Source organism: Pelobates fuscus, chromosome 2, assembly GCF_036172605.1.
Source record: "Pelobates fuscus isolate aPelFus1 chromosome 2, aPelFus1.pri, whole genome shotgun sequence".
NCBI classification, from domain to species: domain Eukaryota; kingdom Metazoa; phylum Chordata; class Amphibia; order Anura; family Pelobatidae; genus Pelobates; species Pelobates fuscus.
This window is the reverse complement of record NC_086318.1, coordinates 434,068,915-434,079,360: the sequence shown is the minus strand read 5'-3', so window position 1 is coordinate 434,079,360 and position 10,446 is coordinate 434,068,915.

Genomic DNA, 10,446 nt, shown 5'->3' with positions numbered 1-10,446 from the left:
TCACCTTTTAGGAGATTAATCTTCCAACTGTTTTCAAATAAACAAGTGAAAGCTGTGTTATTGGATGGATCCCCAAACATGCTATGACTTCTGCAGGAGGGAGCACTGATATTGTCATTATATTTCAGAGTCGTCTGGACAAAACTACCTTTATAAATGCTGTCTGAAATATGTCACCTTATCGGTTTGAGGGCAAGACACTTTTTTCTGGATCTATCTAGGGCAACAATTAAATCTCTTGAAGCGAATCTCTCTTCGCTTTTGTCCCACAATGTTCCATACCACTGGTTAGCCCCTCACAGTCTACTAAATTCCCAGGATACAGGGACATTGAAGGTCAATGAAGCATTGTAGGTCGCTACTGTCTTTATCCAACTTGCCCTTAGTCTACTACAGAATAAGCAGTCTTCCTTCCTCCATACATCCAGTGTGAAACGTCACCTGGGATCTAGCTAAGACTAAGCCATTTGTCCCAGATGAGACTCTGCAAACACATCTATCTCCTAAACAACCAACGTTGTCTTTTCATTATTTGTAAATTGTTATATTTGCGATGTTTGTTCATTATTTTTAAAGAGGAAGTAACTGCTGTTTTCATTTATGCTCAGACGTATCGGTCTTTAGGATGGTTGCCACGGGGGGTTATACCCCTTGTATTCTCCCCCACCCACTCACTTTAGTCTACTACTTAACTGAGTGTTAAAGGTTAACAATGAGTTTGAGCCTCACAGTGAGCACATTAAATACATATAGTAAAGGTACGCTAATACGTGAGGCATGGTTTAGTAGATCCCACAAGGATTTATTTTGTTTACGCGTATCTGCTGATGCGGACTTTGCATATTATCTATTAGCCATTGATCCTGAGGCTCTCTTTTCATATACTTAGTGACAGGATACGCAACCCCTTCTTTTAGTATCTTTATATTATTATTTATATTATGTTATATTTGCTTCTCATTATGATTATCACATGTATTGGTTGAGAATTTAAAAAAAAAAAAAGAGTTAAATAAATAAATTAAAAGGGACGTAACTGTTTTCATGCAAGAAATATTACAAAATCTTTAGAACAACCCCCTTTAATTATCAGTGATTGGTACCACTAGATGTCACCCAACATACGCCAGTGATGACTCAGTCCCACAGTCAGCCACTAGATGTCACCCAACATACGCTGACTTTAATTACCAGTGATTACTCAGTACCACAGTCAGCCACTAGATGTCACCCAACATACGCTGACTTTAATTACCAGTGATTACTCAGTACCACAGTCAGCCACTAGATGTCACCCAACATACGCTGACATTAATTACCAGTGATTACTCAGTACCACAGTCAGCCACTAGATGTCACTCAGCGTATGCTGTCATTGACTCCCTTCTGTGTTCTACATGGTGGATTTGATCTTATAAAAAAATATATACTGCAATTTTATTTTAAACCAGTTAACTAAAAGCCTTTTGGTGTCTATAGATTACGCCAAATTATTCGACCTTGTAACCTTAATTAATGAAGTAGAGTTATTTTGTAAAATTAGCTCACAGAAAATAAATGCAGTCAATAAAAAACATTATGTCATAAAATATTGAGGGATTGTTTTAAATTGCTATTTTCCATAATAACGTTATTTCCCGAGATTGATTGCAAGCTAGAGCCATTTTATCTTTATTTTCTATTACTTTATCTACTTTGCAGACATTTAGTCCGCTCTGTTCTCTTGCTATATGCTGGCCTAATTTTCAGACACAATATAAAAAAATTGCCTTATTTTATAAATAAGTCCATGAAATAATATATAATAACATATTAAAGTGATTATAAACATTAGACTTGTACATTCGGTTTCAAATAAATTGAAATTCGCTGGCATTTTGGGCGATTGGGGGAAATTGCGCAATTCACAAACGTTACATAGACGGATCACAAAACAAACAAACAATAGACGAACAGTTTTGTGTGTTTTGCTATTCAGTGTTCTGTCTGTGGCACCAACAAAGAGATGTTCGATAGGGAAAAAACGATAATTGATGACAAGGGGACAGTTACTAAATCTTAAATATTATTCACAGAGCAAGTAAGATGTGGGAAATAGAGGGAAGAAGGAGAACCAGTACAAAAAACCTTATATTTATATTTATATACAGTAATTTTAATATTTAATAAATACATAATCTTAATGAACTTGCTTGGGTGCAGTGGTCCTGTCCTTTTCATCTTGCATTGTAAAACAGTTTTGGAGAATCTATCTTCCTGACAGCCACTAGAGGGGCTTCCACATTACTGAGTCAATGTTTTCCTATGGAGAAGCACAGAGGCGCACACGGCACTTGCTGCGCATGTGCATCAAGTCCCGAATGCTTCTCTATGGGGAACATTGGATTGGACCTTCGCGAGGAGACCAAACCTCCTCTGTGACATCAAGGTCAAAAAGATCAAAACTTTACTACTCTAAAATTTTCATGGCGTCCAGGGAGGGGGGGGGGGGGGGAGAGAAGGAGGCTTAAAACAACTAGGAACATGGACACTCGGGCATTAAGAATACAGCTTTGTATGAAGTTTTATTGTTCCTTTAAACTTTCCACCTTCAAACCTTAATCCTAAATTCTAAGCCATGCTACCCACAATATACAGAGCCTCCAAACCTAATCTCCACCCTTAGCTTTTGTAAAGTAGATAATGAGCTCTATTTTAAATAAAGTACAGTGTCTTTGGATCTCAATGGTGAGTAGATCAAAGAAGCCTAATAATATAATAAGTAATCAGTGCAGATTGGAGTGTTGTCTTAATCCCCAATCTTCATCAGTTAAAAATGCTCCCAACGCGATGTTTAGCAGATTTCCAGGGCTGATTGATGGGTCGTTTTACCTTAATGTCCCGACTCAATATTCATGGTATCTAAGCTCCAGAAACATTAAACAAATCACAAACACCGTTACTAGGTTTCGGCACAGCACCCCTCAAATAGTAAGGCATCTTGGGTTGGATTACGAAAACACATTCTATATTGTCACTCATTGAGTGGGAGAGAGTGGGACTATACATGAAGGGATTTCATGTAATAAACAAGACATTGACATATGAATAAGGTCAAAGTTAGCGAAATGTATCTTCCGTCTTGCTTTGATGTCTTAATGTATCATCGTGTATTATAGATATCATAGAAGCTGTACTGAGCTATATGTTAACCTCAATAAAATTATTTATTGTTTTTTTTAATAGCCAAGTTAGAAACTGAAATGTCAGAAGAATTTCCAAATTAAACGTCTTTGAATTCTCTTTGTTTCCGATTTGACGTCTTAAGCCTAAATTTGGCAAGGCAATTTTCCTTTTGTTCGTTGCCTTATTTGAAAACTTTTCTTGATCTCGTACTGAGAGAAACAATGTGGTGATTATATTAATAGCATTATGAGGCTTGCACTAACGCTCCACGTCGGGTAATAAACACATAAACAACAGGAGGATCTAAAACACAATGTCCGTTACAATGTAAAGGAAATCCAACGTGAAGAAGGAACGAGGCAGGTGGACAGTCTTATATTTGAATAAGTAGAAAAGGCTACATGTAGCCGCAGCAAAAATAAACAATTCAATCCGAGTATACTAACAGCAAGGAGAACCCGAATACTATGCAGTTCTTAGTCATAGGCTATTGTTATTATTCTCATACAGTTATCCTGAATCCACGAGACAGACTGCAGAATGGAAGTTGAATTATAAATTTATTTGACAAAACATTAAAAAGCACAAGTTCGGGGGGCAGGGCCTGATCTCGGAGCGGAGCAGTCGCACGTTACCGCAGCTCCTGCTCTGGGTGGCGGTTTCTTACTTATTCTCGACTAAAACAAGCATTTATTGACCTGAAACCAGCCACCGGACACCAGGGGACAACGCAAGCTATGAATTCATGCCAAACGCGATGCTTTTCGGGTCAGCCTTACACACGCGACATTTGCGGCCTGCAAGCCTGGCTAGAGTGGGAGAGACGGCCGCTCTCCCGCCGCGGCAACCAACAGGGACGCTCAAGCAAGGTACCCGTTCCCCCCCCACAGACCGGCGGGGGTTATCCTGGTCTACAATGTGACAAGCAAAACTCACCTAAAGACAGCAGATCACACGAGGCTCAAGATGGCCGCTGAAAATCTCGCTATGAGTGGTGAGGGGTCGGCCTCCCGAGAATGGGAAACCAAATTCCTATCGGCATTTGATGAGATCTGCCAGCGGTTCTGGAGGAGAGTGGAGGCAAGGAGTCGACGTCTGACTACTCCCGCTCCCAAGGCGCAACCTCCGGACAGAACATGGGCTCGGCGACCCACTCCCTGGCATAGATCTAGGAGGTTAAGTGCACCAACCTACAGACCCAACAAGAGGAGGTCCTACCGCCGCCCGAGACCCCGAAAATCATGCCTCACAGCGACACGATGGCGGATCCCTCCAGGGGAGACAATGGCCCCCGCTACGACCCAGGCTGGAGACAGTGAGAGGGGCTGGAGCATCCGATGGCCTAACGAAAATACCCCTTCCCACAGCCTGAATAACTTGCATGCCGCCCTGCACACCAACCTGAGGCAACAACCCCGCACGGGCATGGGATGACTGTACAGCTCTTCCAGCCTCGGAAAGCCGGCACCAGGTCCCACAGACTCTGACCTACCCAGGGATTACGAGACTTACATCTTGCACAGCTCCTGTCGTGACACCCTGCAACCGGCTGCTTTCATACGAAAAGAGGCAAGAACAAGGCACCCACCGGCGGGATATTCCTAAGGTGCAGTTGTTGCCACTGGGTGCTTAGCTAGCCCTGACGGACAAAACGATTACATTATTGCAAAGTGTAGTCTCTGAGTAATGTTAATGCTAATGTTCTAATGATGTTCTAATGTAATAACTGACCACACCTGTTTGCATGCTGGACTGAGGATTATTGTGTCCTGCTCATACTGTGCCACTACGGGCAGTGCCTACCATGTTCCCATAAAATGCCTCCCAAATCTGGGCATAGGGTAACTCTGGACTTGCCAACCGCGCAGCCCTACTACCGCTGGTGCTGCTTAGCAGTCTCTGGTTGCCGTTCTCCCCACCGCGGAAAATCGCAGACCCAGTTTAGTGTTAACTAATGTTTTAACTATGTGCACTCTCTTGCATAGCTTTTTATGCCATGATCCTTAAATGTGTTAGCGTGAAATTTACTCTTCTACAAGAGGTCGGCCCCAGCCTGCTTACACTATAATTGTAGGCATGTAATAACCCACTCGCGTACTCTCATAAGCATGGCGGTCAGTACGTTTAGCTGGTAGCTCCGATTTCCCTTACACCTAGCCATGCTTCTCCAACTCATGCCACTAGTGTAGATGTGCCCTTCTGTAATATGACATGCTTCTGTATACTCTCGATAACCTACATTCATCCTTGTGGCACACATGCTGAGATTCAGTTCATTTAGTTTTTATTTGTTTCTTAACCATGTACCTGCATTTAAGCTAAATGTCAGCTAGACCGACGCTACTACAACAAACACATACTAAAATACTTATACTGGCGAGACTAGCCTGCAAAAGCCTATATGTTATTCACTGTTTATATTGAGCTCACTCAGCTAATATAACTAAACGAAATGAACATGCTATGTACAGTTCTCAATAATTTAAATCTTGTTGCCATGCTAACACATACCAAACGAGGTCATTACCGCTACTTGTCTTATGCCTGCATCTATTTTGACTCTTGTGTTTCTTTAAATTGTGAGCTTACTGTCTACCCATGTGTCACCAGATGTCTGACTATAATAATTTAGCAAGTTACCAAACGGATCTTATGGTCCATAGCTTGTATTTTCAAACTAAAGTTTAACAACAAAAATTTTAAAAATGAGGCATCGCAACTCTGGAAATGTAATCTAATCTTGTTGATTAATGTATCAACCCTATACTGTAAATCACTCAAACGTTTCCCCCAATTTCTCTTCTGTACCCCATCTTACATGCCTTTATTAAAAGAAAGATTGACATAAAAAGCACAAGTTCTCAAAAACCTATTTCTGAAATAAAGATTGAACCTAGAGTACAAACCCCAGAACTGTCTGTCTTTCTCTAATAAATAAGATACTTTTGGAGAGGGGTCAAAGTTCACCTAAGCGTTTGTCTAATGATCAGGTTAAGCTGAATGAGAAGGTTAAGTGGGTTTACTCAGTGAGAATAGAAACTTGAAACAAGAAGGCATTCGGACAAAGAAACTGGGTGTATGTCTGTGTGTCAAGACCTCGGGTAAACCTACGGTCTCAGTGTGTGTCCTCTGTCTAACGGTCTCAGTGTTTGCCCTCTGTCTCACAGTCTCAGTGTGTGTCCTCTGTCTAACGGTCTCAGTGTTTGCCCTCTGTCTCACAGTCTCAGTGTCTGTCCTCTGTCTAACGGTCTCAGTGTCTGCCCTCTGTCTCACGGTCTCAGTGTCTGTCTCATGGTCTCAGTACCTGCCCTCTGTCTAACGGTCTCAGTGTTTGCCATCTGTCTCACAGTCTCAGTGTCTGTCCTCTGTCTAACGGTCTCAGTGTTTGCCCTCTGTCTCACAGTCTCAGTGTCTGTCCTCTGTCTCACGGTCTCAGTGTCTGTCCTCTGTCTCACGGTCTCAGTATCTGCCCTCTGTCTCACGGTCTCAGTATCTGCCCTCTGTCTCACGGTCTCAGTGTTTGCCCTCTGCCTTACAGTCTCAGTGCCTGCCCTCTGTCTCAGTGTCTGCCCTCTGTCTCAGTGTCTGTCCTCTGTCTCAGTGTCTCAGTGTCTGTCCTCTGTCTCACAGTCTCAGTATCTGCCCTCTGTCTCACGGTCTCAGTGTTTGCCCTCTGTCTCACGGTCTCAGTGTCTGCCCTCTGTCTCACAGTCTCAGTATCTGCCCTCTGTCTCACAGTCTCAGTATCTGCCCTCTGTCTCACGGTCTCAGTGTCTGCCCTCTGTCTCCCGGTCTCAGTGTCTGTCCTCTGTCTCACGGTCTCAGTGTCTGTCCTCTGTCTCACAGTCTCAGTATCTGCCCTCTGTCTCACGGTCTCAGTATCTGCCCTCTGTCTAACGGTCTCAGTGTTTGCCCTCTGTCTCACAGTCTCAGTGTCTGTCCTCTGTCTAACGGTCTCAGTGTTTGCCCTCTGTCTCACAGTCTCAGTGTCTGTCCTCTGTCTCACGGTCTCAGTGTCTGTCCTCTGTCTCACGGTCTCAGTATCTGCCCTCTGTCTCACGGTCTCAGTATCTGCCCTCTGTCTCACGGTCTCAGTGTTTGCCCTCTGTCTTACAGTCTCAGTGCCTGCCCTCTGTCTCAGTGTCTGTCCTTTGTCTCAGTGTCTGCCCTCTGTCTCATAGTCTCAGTGTCTGTCCTCTGTCTCATGGTCTCAGCGTCTGCCCTCTGTCTCCCGGTCTCAGTGTCTGTCCTCTGTCTCACGGTCTCAGTGTCTGTCCTCTGTCTCACAGTCTCAGTATCTGCCCTCTGTCTCACAGTCTCAGTATCTGCCCTCTGTCTCACGGTCTCAGTGTCTGCCCTCTGTCTCCCGGTCTCAGTGTCTGTCCTCTGTCTCACAGTCTCAGTATCTGCCCTCTGTCTCACAGTCTCAGTATCTGCCCTCTGTCTCACGGTCTCAGCGTCTGCCCTCTGTCTCCCGGTCTCAGTGTCTGTCCTCTGTCTCACAGTCTCAGTATCTGCCCTCTGTCTCACAGTCTCAGTGTCTGCCCTCTGTCTCACGGTCTCAGTGTCTGCCCTCTGTCTCATGGTCTCAGCGTCTGCCCTCTGTCTCCCGGTCTCAGCGCCTGTCCTCTGTCTCACAGTCTCAGTATCTGCCCTCTGTCTCACAGTCTCAGTATCTGCCCTCTGTCTCACGGTCTCAGTGTCTGCCCTCTGTCTCACGGTCTCAGTGTCTGCCCTCTGTCTCACGGTCTCAGCGCTGCCCTCTGTCTCCCGGTCTCAGCGTCTGTCCTCTGTCTCACAGTCTCAGTGTCTGCCCTCTGTCTCACGGTCTCAGTGTCTGCCCTCTGTCTCACGGTCTCAGCGTCTGCCCTCTGTCTCCCGGTCTCAGCGTCTGTCCTCTGTCTCACAGTCTCAGTATCTGCCCTCTGTCTCCCGGTCTCAGTGTCTGTCCTCTGTCTCACGGTCTCAGTGTCTGTCCTCTGTCTCACAGTCTCAGTATCGGCCCTCTGTCTCACAGTCTCAGTATCTGCCCTCTGTCTCACGGTCTCAGTGTTTGCCCTCTGTCTCACGGTCTCAGTGTTTGCCCTCTGTCTCACAGTCTCAGTGTCTGCCCTCTGTCTCACGGTCTCAGTGTCTGCCCTCTGTCTCATGGTCTCAGCGTCTGCCCTCTGTCTCACGGTCTCAGTGTCTGTCCTCTGTCTCACAGTCTCAGTATCGGCCCTCTGTCTCACAGTCTCAGTATCTGCCCTCTGTCTCACGGTCTCAGTGTTTGCCCTCTGTCTCACGGTCTCAGTGTTTGCCCTCTGTCTCACAGTCTCAGTGTCTGCCCTCTGTCTCACGGTCTCAGTGTCTGCCCTCTGTCTCATGGTCTCAGCGTCTGCCCTCTGTCTCCCGGTCTCAGCGCCTGTCCTCTGTCTCACAGTCTCAGTATCTGCCCTCTGTCTCACAGTCTCAGTATCTGCCCTCTGTCTCACGGTCTCAGTGTCTGCCCTCTGTCTCACGGTCTCAGTGTCTGCCCTCTGTCTCACGGTCTCAGCGCTGCCCTCTGTCTCCCGGTCTCAGCGTCTGTCCTCTGTCTCACAGTCTCAGTGTCTGCCCTCTGTCTCACGGTCTCAGTGTCTGCCCTCTGTCTCACGGTCTCAGTGTCTGTCCTCTGTCTCACAGTCTCAGTATCGGCCCTCTGTCTCACAGTCTCAGTATCTGCCCTCTGTCTCACGGTCTCAGTGTTTGCCCTCTGTCTCACGGTCTCAGTGTTTGCCCTCTGTCTCACAGTCTCAGTGTCTGCCCTCTGTCTCACGGTCTCAGTGTCTGCCCTCTGTCTCATGGTCTCAGCGTCTGCCCTCTGTCTCCCGGTCTCAGCGCCTGTCCTCTGTCTCACAGTCTCAGTATCTGCCCTCTGTCTCACAGTCTCAGTATCTGCCCTCTGTCTCACGGTCTCAGTGTCTGCCCTCTGTCTCACGGTCTCAGTGTCTGCCCTCTGTCTCACGGTCTCAGCGCTGCCCTCTGTCTCCCGGTCTCAGCGTCTGTCCTCTGTCTCACAGTCTCAGTGTCTGCCCTCTGTCTCACGGTCTCAGTGTCTGCCCTCTGTCTCACGGTCTCAGCGTCTGCCCTCTGTCTCCCGGTCTCAGCGTCTGTCCTCTGTCTCACAGTCTCAGTATCTGCCCTCTGTCTCCCGGTCTCAGTGTCTGTCCTCTGTCTCACGGTCTCAGTGTCTGTCCTCTGTCTCACAGTCTCAGTATCGGCCCTCTGTCTCACAGTCTCAGTATCTGCCCTCTGTCTCACGGTCTCAGTGTTTGCCCTCTGTCTCACGGTCTCAGTGTTTGCCCTCTGTCTCACAGTCTCAGTGTCTGCCCTCTGTCTCACGGTCTCAGTGTCTGCCCTCTGTCTCACGGTCTCAGCGTCTGCCCTCTGTCTCCCGGTCTCAGCGTCTGTCCTCTGTCTCACAGTCTCAGTATCTGCCCTCTGTCTCCCGGTCTCAGTGTCTGTCCTCTGTCTCACGGTCTCAGTGTCTGTCCTCTGTCTCACAGTCTCAGTATCGGCCCTCTGTCTCACAGTCTCAGTATCTGCCCTCTGTCTCATAGTCTCAGTGTTTGCCCTCTGTCTCACGGTCTCAGTGTCTGCCCTCTGTCTCATGGTCTCAGCGTCTGCCCTCTGTCTCATGGTCTCAGCGTCTGCCCTCTGTCTCATGGTCTCAGCGTCTGCCCTCTGTCTCACGGTCTCAGCGTCTGCCCTCTGTCTCACGGTCTCAGTGTCTGCCCTCTGTCTCACGGTCTCAGTATCTGCCCTCTGTCTCATGGTCTCAGCGTCTGCCCTCTGTCTCATGGTCTCAGCGTCTGCCCTCTGTCTCACAGTCTCAGTATCTGCCCTCTGTCTCACGGTCTCAGTGTTTGCCCTCTGTCTCACGGTCTCAGTGTCTGCCCTCTGTCTCATGGTCTCAGTGTCTGCCCTCTGTCTCATGGTCTCAGCGTCTGCCCTCTGTCTCATGGTCTCAGCGTCTGCCCTCTGTCTCATGGTCTCAGCGTCTGCCCTCTGTCGAATGGCTTCATTGTCTTAATCTAAATATTGTCTTTGCCTTTTGTTTTTGGCTTTGTACCCCAGCTCCCCTACCTGAGAACTAGTCCCACAGCCTAGTACCTAATATCACTGTAAAACTACCCAGCTGTCCCAGCCCTGGCATTCTGTAGAATCTCAGGCCAGCTCAGCTGAGTGTCAGACGCAGAGTGCAGTTTCATCCAAGGTCTCACAATCTAGCCAGCTGTCTAATTAGTGATATCTAATGAA